The sequence below is a fragment of the Porites lutea genome, chromosome 5, assembly GCF_958299795.1.
Source record: "Porites lutea chromosome 5, jaPorLute2.1, whole genome shotgun sequence".
NCBI classification, from domain to species: Eukaryota; Metazoa; Cnidaria; class Anthozoa; order Scleractinia; family Poritidae; genus Porites; species Porites lutea.
In genome coordinates this window covers 34,250,947-34,264,448 of record NC_133205.1, presented here as the reverse complement: position 1 = coordinate 34,264,448, position 13,502 = coordinate 34,250,947, and positions in this window count along the sequence as shown.

Sequence of the window (13,502 nt, the reverse complement as noted above, 5' to 3'; positions counted from 1 at the left end):
GGGATTTGGGAATGGGGATGCCCAAAACGCGGGGATGCCCAAAACGCTGTGACAGCGGACGCGGCAGAGGAGGCAGGAGTGCTGGTGGACTGGGTCGAGGTGGAAGCGGACGCGGAGGGCGAGAGACGAACCTCGTGACTGGAAGACCTAGCCCTGGAGAGGAAGACAAAGGAGATTTCGCTGCATCAGGTCATTCGCAAAGACCCGATTATGCCTTTTCAGTGGAACAGGTGAATGATCGCAAGGAACAAAGGGGCGCTTTGGTAACGCTGGTCATTGGTGGTGTAGACGTACCCGATGTTCTCATTGATTCGGGAGCTTCATGTAATGTTATGGGCCAGCAGACCTGGGAGTTGTTAAAGCAAAAGGGGATTAACTGTGAATCTCGCAAATCTGCAAAGGAACTTTTTGCTTATGGTGGTACAGAACCTTTACCGACCCTAGGAACGTTCACGGCAGATGTCACGCTGGCTGGGTTTGAAAACGGAAGTAATGCTGATTTTGTGGTGGTTGAAGGCGATGGTCGCACGCTGTTGGGCCGAGAGACTGCCGAGGCGCTAAACCTGTTGCGTATTGGTCCTTTTCAGACAAACAGTGTTGACGGTGGGCGATCGGACGGGGATGTCAGAGAGAAATACAAGCACTTGTTTAGTGGTGTTGGTCTTTTGAAGGGCTACGAGCTTAAGCTACACATTGATGAGTCGGTGAAGCCTGTAGCGCAGCATGTACGTAGGATACCGTTCGGGTTACGCGAGAAGGTGGATGCAAAGCTGGATGAACTTTTGGAGCTTGACATTATAGAGGAAGTGCCGGAGGGGCCGTCAGGATGGATTTCGCCGTTGGTGGTGGTTCCCAAAAGCGATGGCGACGTAAGAGTCTGTGTTGATATGCGTCGTGCAAATGAAGCAATCGTCCGAGAGCGTCACCCAATTCCAACCGTTGAGGAGCTGTTACACGACTTGAATGGCAGTACGGTGTTCAGCAAGATGGATCTCAAGTGGGGTTTTCACCAGATTTTACTCAGTGAGGAAAGTCGCCACATCACTACCTTTGCCACGCATCGAGGGCTTTATCGTTACAAGCGGTTGATGTTTGGCGTAACGTCGGCGCCGGAGAAATATCAGCAGATCATTAGAGATGTGTTAAGGGGTTGTGCTGGGGTTGCGAACATTGCGGACGATCTCATTGTTCATGGGTGTGACGTGGAGGAACATGACAAGCGTCTTTTTGCGGTGTTAGATAGGCTGAGTGAAGTGGGGTTGACGGTGAACGGAGACAAGTGCGAGTTTAGATTGTCAAGGCTTACGTTCTTTGGTCACGAGCTGACTAGTGACGGCATAAACCCATCCGAAGAGAAGATTGCTGCTATAAGAGATGCTAGATCTCCCAAAGACGCAAGTGAAGTGCGATCATTTATGGGTCTTGTCCAATATTCCGCTAAGTTCATGCCTGACGTGGCGTCCGTGGCCAAGCCTATTCAAGAGTTAACCAGGAAGGGCATCGTGTTTCACTGGGGTAAAGAGCAACAAACAGCCTTTGAGGAACTGAAGCGTCTAATCACCCAGGCAGAGACACTGGCTTATTTTAAGGTTGGCTGCAGAACGCGAATCATTGCCGATGCATCTCCAGTTGGATTAGGAGCGGTTCTCACCCAGCAGCAGGGGGAAATGTGGAGAGTTGTCTCCTACGCGTCGAGGAGCCTAACTGACGTGGAACGACGCTACAGCCAAACAGAGAAAGAGGCACTTGCCTTGGTTTGGGCGTGTGAACGGTTCAACATGTACGTTTCCGGACAGAGCTTCGAGTTGGAAACAGATCACAAGCCTTTAGAGCGTGTCTGCGCGCGCACTTCAAAGTCTTGCGCCCGAATAGAGAGATGGGTCTTAAGACTACAAGGGTACGATTTTAAAGTGGTGTACCGCCCAGGGAAGACAAATATAGCCGACGCGTTGTCCCGTTTGAACTCCTTGGATCAAGTGGACCATGGAGAAGACTACGACTTTGTCAGAGCCATTGCTATAAGCTGTATACCCGTTGCTCTATCACCTACAGAAATTGAAGAAGCTTCCTATTTTGACGAAGAATTGACGATAGTAAAGAGTTGCGTGAGGTCAGGGGACTGGGACCGGTGTACACTTCCCTCGTATGCACAAGTCAAGGACGAATTATGCGTCTATGGTGAGCTATTGCTTCGCGGCACAAGGATTGTGGTTCCCAAGCTCCTGCGCGACAGGGTGGTGCGGCTGGCACACGAAGGGCACCAGGGTATAGTGAAGACGAAGTATCGGCTCCGTAGTAAAGTTTGGTGGCCGGGAATGGACAAGGAAGTTGAGAAATTTTGTAAAGTTTGTCATGGCTGCCAGGTCACTTCTGGATTTAACCCTCCTGAGCCGATGTCCCGCGTTCTTCCTCCGAGTGCTCCTTGGCAGGATTGTGGAGCAGACCTGCTGGGACCCCTACCCACAGGAGAGAGTATTTTGGTGGTGATCGATTACCACAGTCGTTTCTTAGAAGTTGCTATTCTGAAGTCTACTACAAGTGCCAAGGTCATCGAAGCACTTGCACCCATGTTTGCCAGATTCGGTTTTCCGTTCTCTTTAAGGACAGATAATGGGCCCCAGTTCGTATCCGAAGAATTTGAAGCATATTTACGCGCAAATGGTATTGAGCACAGGAAAACGACGCCGTTGTGGCCTCAAGCTAATGGAGAGGTGGAACGCCAAAATCGCTCGTTACTTAAATGTCTACAGATTGCACATTTAGAAGGAAAGAACTGGAGAACTGAATTGCTTGTATGGTTGATGGCGTACAGATCCACTCCGCAAACGTCGACGGGGACTACCCCCTGTTACATGATGTTTGGCCACGAGGTTAGGTCCAAATTGCCAGAGTTAAGGAGAGAGACGGTCGGGGTGCCAGGCGAAGAAGTGCGAGAGCGGGATTGGTCAAGTAAATTAAAGGGCAAAGATAAGCAGATCTCAAGAGAGGTGCCACGCCCAAGAGCATACGTGTTGGTGACACAGTACTTTTGAAAGCCGAAAAAATGAACAAGCTGTCTACCAACTTCAACCCTGCTCCTTTTAAGGTGGTTCAGAGGACAGGAACAGAGGTAACGCTTAGGAACGAAGCTGGTGTGCAACTGAAAAGGAACACTGCATTCGTAAAGAAGTACAACGATGGTGTATCCAATGGCAACTGAGACCAAGTGGTACAAGCAAGTTCTACAGTACAGACAGATGAGCCAGGGCCAAGCAGAGTTCCGGAGACGACAGAGGTATCAGGGCCAAGCGGAATTCCAGGGACTACAGGAGTATCTGAAAATTCCCAAGTACAAGCTGGGCATTCTACCGAAAAGGAAGATAACGCAGCGGAAAGGCCTGTGCGGAGGTCGACCCGAACTATAAGACAGCCTGCGCGCTATAAAGACTTTGTCCTGGATGTTTAGGACTTCTTTTCCTGTTTTGTCTAGTTTAATTCAAAGACTTTGTTTTGCCGAACATTTAGGGTTTTGCAGCCTTTTAAAACTGCCTTCCTGCTAAATTTGATCAAAGAAGGGAATGTAGTGTATACGATGCTAATGCAAGCGCGTAGAAGCGAGAGAATGAATGTGATGTGATACACACGGGGATTACGTAATTTGCATGTACTATAGATAGCGTGTGTTGTAATTTATTCGAGTGGGTTAGCGTTCTGAGTTCGGAGTGTAACGGTCGTGAATAAAGTGTGTTTTAACCTAACCGCGGTACTACACTGAGGTAACGTGATTCATGGAAATGCCAAAAAATTGAGGACTACGTTTGGAGGTATACATCCAGAAAAAACAACTTGTTACCGAAACTAGACAAACCAGTGGCACCATGACAACTCCGGATAAAAGCCGAACTCAGGGGAATCCAGAATTTTTAATCAGAGCTTTCTGGAACCCCGAACTACCACCCGCATTGGATAATGGAATGTGCGCACCATGCCCGAAACATTCAGAACTACAACTTGGACTTTCTCTGTGCGAGCGAGTGTAGATAGACTGGGCCTGGACGTAAGGTGACACGCGAAGGCTCGCAGCCAAAACTCAGATAGAGTGGGAACCCATCAGCGATAGACTAGTCAGGGCAATGTTTGCCTCAAGATACTTCAATTTGACCATCATGCAGTGTTAAGCCCCTTCCAAAGAGGACAAAGATGGCTTTTAAGAGCATCAGCAACGTGCAGCTTCTAACGTCCTTCAACATGACATGCTACTGATTACCGCGGATTGGAATGATAAAACTGAAGGTGACAACACCGGCGGGGAGAGAAGATGCAATGGTTCGGCAAGGTTGCGGAACCATCAACGACAATGGAGAAGGGCTTGTTGAATTTTGTCTCAAAACATGACAGCTGGAAATGGGTGGTAGGTCTCTGTGGTTCCCCGACCGAGACATCCACAAACTGAGTTGGAGATCACCAAATGGAAACACTGTCAATCAGATTGACTAGTTCATCGTCAATAAGGGACGGACCATTATTTTTCTGGAGGGGGAGGGGATGAGAAATATGGAAAAAAAAAGTTTGCAGGTTCTGAAAAGACAAAATAAATTGTTTGCAAGCACGATATGCGTAAAAAAATGTTTGCAGAGAAGTCAGATAAACTATTAAAAATTTTAGTCTCCAAACTGGAATAAAAGCTGAAGGTACCAAATTGAAACATGGACAAAAATATATCGAGCTGGGTACTTCATAGTGGTCATTAAACTTTGAAATAAATAAAAAATTAGAAAATAGCTGATTCTTTTATGAGAAAACGGGAGTTTATTGTGGCTTTTAAATATCAACATTATTTGTTACCAATTTGCGCTATTAAACTTCACAGCAGAGTTTTCTCAAAACTTTATTAAACAAATTCATCAAACGCGGCTATACTCATCACTACTATTCACGCATTTCAGAAACCAGTCACATGAACAAACACTGAAAATTGCTGAGAAAACTCCACATGTGTATGTGTGTCTAACATATTCTGTGGTGTTCATGAAATAATCATCCATGAAAAGCAAACTTAGCAAAAATGATCGGAGACCACCAGCAACCACTCACGGCCAGAGATAGATCTTGGTGTGGGACGTACGATGCCTATTGCGACCCTTTTTAGGGGGTGCCCTGCCTCAATGTTCATAAGGGGTACCTTTGGCAGCTTGCATGGGTCGTTGACTGCTGCACTTGGGACACACCTTCTAACGTGCATTCCGACATCTTCCCGCATACCACGCCAATAAAATCTCCTCCGTACTTTTTCTAGAGTCTTCTAGACACGAAGGTGGCCTGCTGAAGGATCCTTGTGCAAGGCGCACAACACTTTGATCCGACGCTCTCGGGCAAGCAGATTTGATGATAAATCTCTTGGCCTGTCACCTCGTGTTCCCAACGTCTAAACACCAGAACGTCCCTGAGAAACAGCCTTCCCCGTGGTGACCAATATGATAACAGTTTGCGCCACCCCTCCTCCACATCGCCTCTAGCGGGTCTGACACCAGTTTCAAGCCACCTTACAACTTGTGACTGGGCAGGATTTTGGTTTTGGGCTGCACGTATACTTTCTCTCGACAAGCGTTCCATATTCACAGACTGAATCAGGGTGGCGTCCCTCTCTACCTTAACCGATGAACCCTCGTCCCGGGGAAGGCTGGACAGTCCATCTGCATTGCCGTGCAACTGACCCGGACGATGTTCCACCTAGAAATCAAATTCACTAAGCCTTTCAAGCAACCAAGCCACCTAGCTTCTAAGTTCCGTAGCCACTGCAGAGCACTATATGGTCGGTCGTGACCAGAAAACGTCGCCCGTAGAGGAATGTCTCAAAGTGCTCTGTTCACCACACGAGGGCCAACAGTTCCTTCAGGGTGGTACTATAGTTCCTTTCAGCCCTTGATAGAGAACGCACTGCAGGGTATGCTATTACACGTTCTTTCCCACATTGATCCTGAGGCAACACCGCCCTCAGCGCCACTGTCACTGGCATCACTGTCCATGATGAACGGTACGTCTAGCTGGGGCAGGTGCATTCGTAAGGCCAAAACTTAGTTTGCGGAATTGGTAAAGGCCATCCGGAGTTACGAACGCCGTTTTTTTCCCAATCTTCCTCTTCCACATCCATTTGCCAATATCCCATAAAGAAGTCGAGATGAGAAAACCAATGTGCCCCAGGTAAACTCTCTAATATGTCATCACTCCGAGGAAGCGAGTACAAGTCCGGCTTGGTTACCGAGTTAACAGCGACGTAATCACACAGAAACGTTGACTGCCATCAGGTTTTGCTACTAAAACCACAGGAGAGGACCAAGGAGAATCGGACGGTTCTATAATCTCTGCTTCGAGCATTTCATCCACTTCGCTGCGCATTTCCGGCCTTTTGTGAGAGGAAACTCTTCGCGGCAGTACCTGCATTGGCTTGGCAGAGCCTATGTCGATGGTGTGTCGTACGCCCATTGCAGTACCTAAATCCCACGGCCCCTTTGTAAGGCAGTCAGCATAAGTGGACAGCACCTCATAATGCCTAAGTTTTTCCTTTTCCGGGACCAAATCGCTGCTGATAGGGAACATCTCTTCTACTAATAAACTGTGGACGTCAGTTTCCCTCACAAAAACCGCACTACATTGTTTAGCTTCCAATCCAACCACAACATCTTCCTTTGAGGCCGCAGGGGGTACCACCTTGTAGCCCACACCCACATTGGTTTCCTCTTGTGATTCCTCCTCGCCAGCTAATGGGTAGAGTAGACATATTAAATTCTGCAAGCAGAATACTGCAATGCTGATCGTACTACGTGAAAATTAACTCTGCAAGACATCAACACGACACCGAAAGAACTCAAAACAGAGCGGGATTGTAGCCATAGACAACTGTTTCGCCCTCGTTGGGGCTCGTCAGTATGGCGTAACAACCAGAAAGCTCTGGTGCAAAATATCCGCGCACTCTGATTCAAGCTCTGACCTAGAACCCTCAACACCCACAGAATCACGCCATACCACGTGTCTTCTGGGGGGCAAGGGTCCAAGTGTCAAGTTGATGTCTCGCAGAGAAAATAAATAGTTGGCCGAAACCAACCTTAAACACATGGACAAACCATGCAAAAATTACGGCATATAAAAAATAAAGATCTACGGCCCCAGAATACATAAAGTACAAACATTAACCACAAAGGACTGCAAAGGACCGCAAACGAATATGCCGGAACTTTTCATTTTTGCTGATCAGGTCTTTATAGATCCTACGTTTTCCGGCATATTCGTTTGCGGTCCTTTGCAGTCCTTTGTGGTTAATGTTTGTACTTAATGGGTAGAGGTCTGCTACACCTGTAAATCTTGAGGGGCTTGTTAAAGTAACTGAACACACGAATTGGGATTCGACCTCCTTTCTCAGTCACTGCCGTCCGAGAGGCCCCAGCAGAATATCTTTCTGAAAACTTGTCCGCTGGTTCCAGTACACCCATACAATCGTCTAAGTCATCTACCCCTTGGACCTCACAAGGTCTGCGGCCATATTTGGAGATAATGTGACGGTTTCCGCGACAGTGATCCTGTGAACTCTATCAAGGCATCCAAAAGCCATTTTGTTGGGTCCCCCCTTACTGTAGACAGTGTTAGTGTCAAAGTTAATGATACATTTGTGATTTGTTAGAAAATCTATACCAATCAACACTTGCTGTGCCAAGTCTCAGCACACCAGCACTTTATGCTGAGCCCTGATCGCGCCCAGCTGAATTGTTACTTCTGTTTCTCCAACCATGCATATTAAGTGACATGTTATTGGCCCCTAGGACATGCTTCTGTGTGGACTCAAGTTTGTTTATATGTGTCTTAGAGCGATGGTATAGGTCTTCACTGATAATTGTTGCTTCTGTCACTGATAATTGTTGCTTCTGCACCCGTGTCTAATAAGGCTTCGGACTTAACACCATTGACATCACAAGGAAAAAATGCTCCCTTTGGATTCTCGGGCGGGGTCACTTTCGGCTCTGCCCCGCCCATCTCCCGTTTCCATGGTCGGGACGGACTTGATGTGGACATTCACGAATAACATGAGTCAGACTAGCGCACTCAAAACAAGCACAGGAGCCTTGTCCAGATTTTATACTTTCATTCCTACCTTGCCTCCCCTGAGGAATATTCTTTAGCTTCTCTAAGATTTCAGCTTGCTGTTTGAAACGCCCCTTAGCCCACGCTGGGGGTTCTTGGGTTCCCTATTGGGAGCCAAACTTCTCCTGCTCCACAGACGTTGAAGGCAGCACTCGAGCACTTGCCTTATTTAGCACTTTTTGATTTGATTCATATCGCTGAGCTGCCGCTAGGGCCTCATCCAAAGTATTGGGCCCCAAATCCAACGTCTTCTCTCGCGATATAATAGGGGTCAAAGCACCCACGAAGAAATCTCTGGCAGTGCGATCGAGTATATCCAAGGGGTCATCCAGATAGGCCAGTTCCACAAGACGAGAAGTGTCGCACCTCAGTTGATGGAGATCTTCATCAGGACGTCTTAATTTGGCTCGTAGAATGGAAATGTGTACCTGACGAGTTTCCTTAGGATGAAATCGGTCTGTCAGAGCGCGTTCAACGGCCGTCCACGTGTTTGTTTGTTGGGCAGTCAGGCTTTGCAAGGCCTTTCAGGTACGCGGGTAAGATTTGACATTGAAGCTCAGGACTCCACTTTTTAAGGGCTGCAATACTTTTAAATTTCCGTATCCAAACCACCCAACTTTTGCCGGACGTCGCAGAGAAGCTTTCCGGTTTGATGCGAAGCGGGTTTTCTGGCGACGTGATCGGTGAACTGCCGCTTGCACCAACCGTACTTTCACTTTTCTTTCCAAGTTTCGCCTCGAGGAGCGCCACTTTCTCTTCCAAAGCTTTCACAGTTCTTCCATGGCAAAAATCCCACCGCTGCCAGAAAAAATGTAACAAAAATATAACAACAAAACTAGCGTTCGAATCACTTTACTAAACTAGGACACCAGTTACACGAGTCGTAAGTCATTCCCGACCCCAGTGCTTACGGGTTTGGGAATGCGCGCGTAAGCTCTGGGAAACTCTGGGCCGGAGTAGCCAAAATCTGGCTATTTGGGCCTCACAGCGCATCCTCTTTGATCCAACCAAAACGTTTTGCTTCTTTTATATCTACTTCATCGCGAAAGTCTTGTGCTGCTTCGGTACTAGAACTGAAGAAGTACCGTTAACTGCCTTGAAGAATTTTCAGGTATCCAAGGCTCAGTTGTGGTAGCTGCTGAGAAAATACCGTTAAACATTCCCAGTCACATTTTTGAGACTTGAAGTTTGCATATGCTTGACAGTTGATTAAATATTGGTGCCGACTACTTCACGAGGCGGTAATATAAGTGAAACCCGAATGGCCTGTTAAGATATACGTATCGAAATTCCAAAAAAACTTTCCAAAATAAGAATTTAGCGTCCTTTTATTTATGTTTGTTCACGAGCGAAGCCGCTTTTAAATGCGATATCGTGGGAAAAGAAGACAACTATAAATATTTATAAAATAACTAAGATAGTACGAGCGCTCCGATTTGCCGAGAGGAGTGTTTGCATGGGAGTATGTAAAAATGGTTGTGGCATCAAGATGTTTTGCTTTTCGCGCGCTAATCATGCAAGCACTAAGTGGAAAAAGTTTTCGAGTTCAAAACTCCACAAGTTTACTTTATTTACCCATTCCTTCGTCGGCTGAACACAAAGGAGGTGTGTCAATTTTTCTTCACTTAAGCTGACATTTTAAGCTAGAAAAATCTGTATTTTGGAAAGCATCTTTTTGCAAAACAAGAACTGATTACGCGTGCAAGACTTCGTGGACAAGACTTTGCGACTGGTAAGAATTTCTCTTTTAATCATTGCCATACAAAGAGTTTTCCGTTTTTTCTCGGGAAAGTTATTTTATAAAAGCAATAGAAAACTTTTTTCCTGTGTTTGGATAGCCTGATAAACAGTCGAGGCGTTATTTTAGGAGAATTCTCGAATTCTCGGAAAACGTTTTCTATTGCTTAACTAGTCGCATTGTGCAGGCATCACTTTAGGGAAAGATGTACGTTTTCTGTTTTTTTTCCTTGCAAGTCTGTTAATGGGCAATTTATGACAAGAAGGTCAAGTTTTCATTCATACTCGGCTACTTCATGTGAATACGATAACGTGAAAGTCAAAGAAAAATCAGTTATGTGTTACGCTTCTTAAAGTTGTCGGTGTATTTTTATTTTATTTTTCACATTCAAATCTTTTTCTGGTTCAATTTTCGATATGTCACTAAGCTATTTTATTTGAAAATTGGAAAATCCAGTAATTTTGCCTAATTAGTCGTGCAAATGTTGTTTTGGAATCGCTGAAATCAAGAATCGGCCGGTCGTGTTTACGTCAACATTTCTAGGAAAAACCGACTCACACGCCAGACACGTCGCACGTTCAACTGCTCTCGTGCAAAACTTGAATGGACCAATCAGAAACACTTTTATTGTTTTTTGCTGAAACCAATCAGAGACAATCTTGCTCCAGGGTTTCCCAGAGCTCTTGATCTCTCTCCCTTACATGCGCAAAAGACCTCTGGGTCGAGATTGACTCGTAAATCAAATAAACTGCGCATGTCCTATCCAACTCGGGCTCATGCCCCACACTACACAGAGATACCTACGTACTAAATACAGCAGTACTCTGATAAACCACGCGAGCAATAAATTCCTCTCTAATTCAGGGGAGGAAAGCTAAACTCAGTGCTTTTTACTTTTAGTCCATGACAAACAACTGCGTTTTATAGTGCGGTATACAGAAGTTTCAGTTTTAACTTAACGAAACGTTCGCGTCGATGATATGAACTTTATATCAGTTTAGTTTTTACATTGTGGAATCTGTGAACTGACTTGAAAGACGAATGATAGTTTCGAGCATGCCATGGTTCCCTTATCGTAAAGTGCCTTATCGTGATAAATTTGTAAATGCACGAGGATATTAGTATTGTACGTTAAAAATTTGACTATGGATTGCAACTGGAAAACAATCAAGACATTCGGTATGTTTATAACGTAATTAAAAAAAAACTTAGTCTCGATATTTTTGGGGGACTCGCAACTTTCGGGGTTGTCGCTACTATCGGGAGCTCGCTATTTTCGGGATTTATTAGAAGTCAGAAACTTTTGACCTTACTTTTGGCGAATCGTAACTTTCGGGGGGTCACTACAATGGGAACTTTATGGTAGCCTGTTTGTTGACATCTGAAACTTTTTTGTTGTAGCAGAGAAATCCTGAACTGAAACATGTGTCATTTTTCTTAATTTCTACCTTTTTAAATGATTTTTTATAAAATTTTCAACTCCCTTAAGAAGTCTACGTTAGTTAGACGCAACGCGTAGGAGAAACAAGTTTTACAGCTACAGTTCGCAGAGTGTTGCTCACTAGTTTAGTTTAAAAAATTCAGAAAACCTGCAACTCCCTTTGCCCATTCCCTATCGTATGCCCTTTATTTGCATCAGGAGCTGCCAAAAAAGACGAATAAAGAAAGCACAAACCATCAATTACTAGGAGCGCATATAGACAAATAGCCCGTTTCAGGCTCCGAGATATAGTCATGTCCGCGAAATTGAGAATACACGGACACAAAAATAAAATTAGAAGAACCTGGGGAGAGGAGGGCCACCACCTCCCCCTTAACCGAGATCACGCGCTCATATTTTCACGTGCCCTTTACTTACCCGTCATTGCCACGATCTGAGAGCCTGGAACAGGCTAATGGGCAAAAAAACCATAGCAATATTGATTGTTTTTCGAAAATAGCTTTAATAAGCTTTATATAGTAATTGTTAGCGCCAGGAGCCTGGGTAATAAGCTACTATTAGCACCAAAGACAAAAACGAGAAAAAAATTGTTTGCAGGAAGGTGAAGGTGACTTTGCAGAGGTGCCGCACATTGAAAAAATGTTTGCAGAGGAAAATTCCTCATTCCCTCCTCCGGGAAAATAATGCTCCGCCCCTAAGGACAGCAAAGTTCTCTTTGGGATGCCAAAGTCCATCATGGGGCAGATGTTGGCAGCAACCATCACCTGCTAATAGCCAAGGTCAGGTTGAAACTACGAGCAGTACTTGCCACTAAGACATCGAACAGCTTTGTCCACCTAAGGTTAAAAGGGAGTTAGTTCACTATCGGGCTTAGCAACCACTTTAGTGCGCTTGAAATTGAAGATGGGGAAGATCAGGACACGGTCGAGACAGCCTGGAATAACGTCATAATATTGTATAATAAAGAAACCGCAGATGTTGTCTTAGGGTTTACAAAGGAGAGAGATAATCAATGGATTATACCTGATGCGTGAAGGAAAATCGATGAGAGGAGGAAAGCCAAAGATAACCTGGTGTGTGTTAAGTCCCCTAGACTGACTCAACGCGAAAAAGAAGTATATAAGATCAAAGAGGTTAAGAGGAGTACCCGAAGAGACAAGGGAGTCGTTCTGGAAACGGCTAGCTAATAAACCAGAGATAGCTGCAGCTATGGGGGGCCTCAACATGCACTGTGTGCAAGATCACTAAGCAGTTAAGCAAGACAAAGAAAAGGAAGGAAAAGTGATGACAACTGAAAAGAAACTGGCTGCAAGGTGGGTCCAGCATTTCAAAGAAATGCTTAACTTGCCAGAGCTTAATACGCCTGCGAACCGGACCTTTCGGATGATCTGAACATTTACAACATGCAACCCACCTTCTCAAGCTGATGTGGAGACTGCAATTAAGGCAATGAAGAATGGAAAATCTCCAGGAATTGATTCGCGTCAAGTAGAACTGCTAAAGGCAGACGCCACTGCCTCATCCTTGGTGCTTGCCGATCTCTTTACTAAGATCTGGAATCTTTTAGGGATTCCTATAGATTGGAGCAAAAATTTCTCTCTAATCTTCTTTCTCGTAGCCATCGGCTGGGTGATATGTGAAACAACCTCAGACCGTCCCCGTGGAATCCGGTGGACCTTGGTCTCACGTTTAGAAGAACCTGACTTTGCCGATGATCTGGCAGACACGTCAGCCACTCAACCATCTCCGGGAAAAATTCAACTGACAAAACAATTTTGCAAAGCAAACCGGTCTGCGCATTATCGTTACAAAGACCCAGGTGATTTACCGATGTCAATACCCCTACAACACTCCCAATCACCATCAGTGGAAAGGAACTACTGAGCTGGATTGCATTGACCATTTCACTTATCTCGAAGGTCTTACTAGTAGTGACAATGGAGCCCATAAAGACACCAAGGCCCGCCTTATTAAAGCCAGAAGTGCTTTCAGTATCTGGAAGTCAGAAAGGAAATATGAGAAAGAGCTACCTCAGTAAAAATTTGCGATAACTACTGAACCAACAAGATTACTAATAAGGAACGGCATAAGAACTGGGACAGTATTAAATCAAGAACCACAGACTGCAATGGCTTGGTCATGTCCTAGGGATACCCAGTGACAGGATACCCAAAGGTGCCTTGAGATTGACTCCAACTACGAAGAGGAACA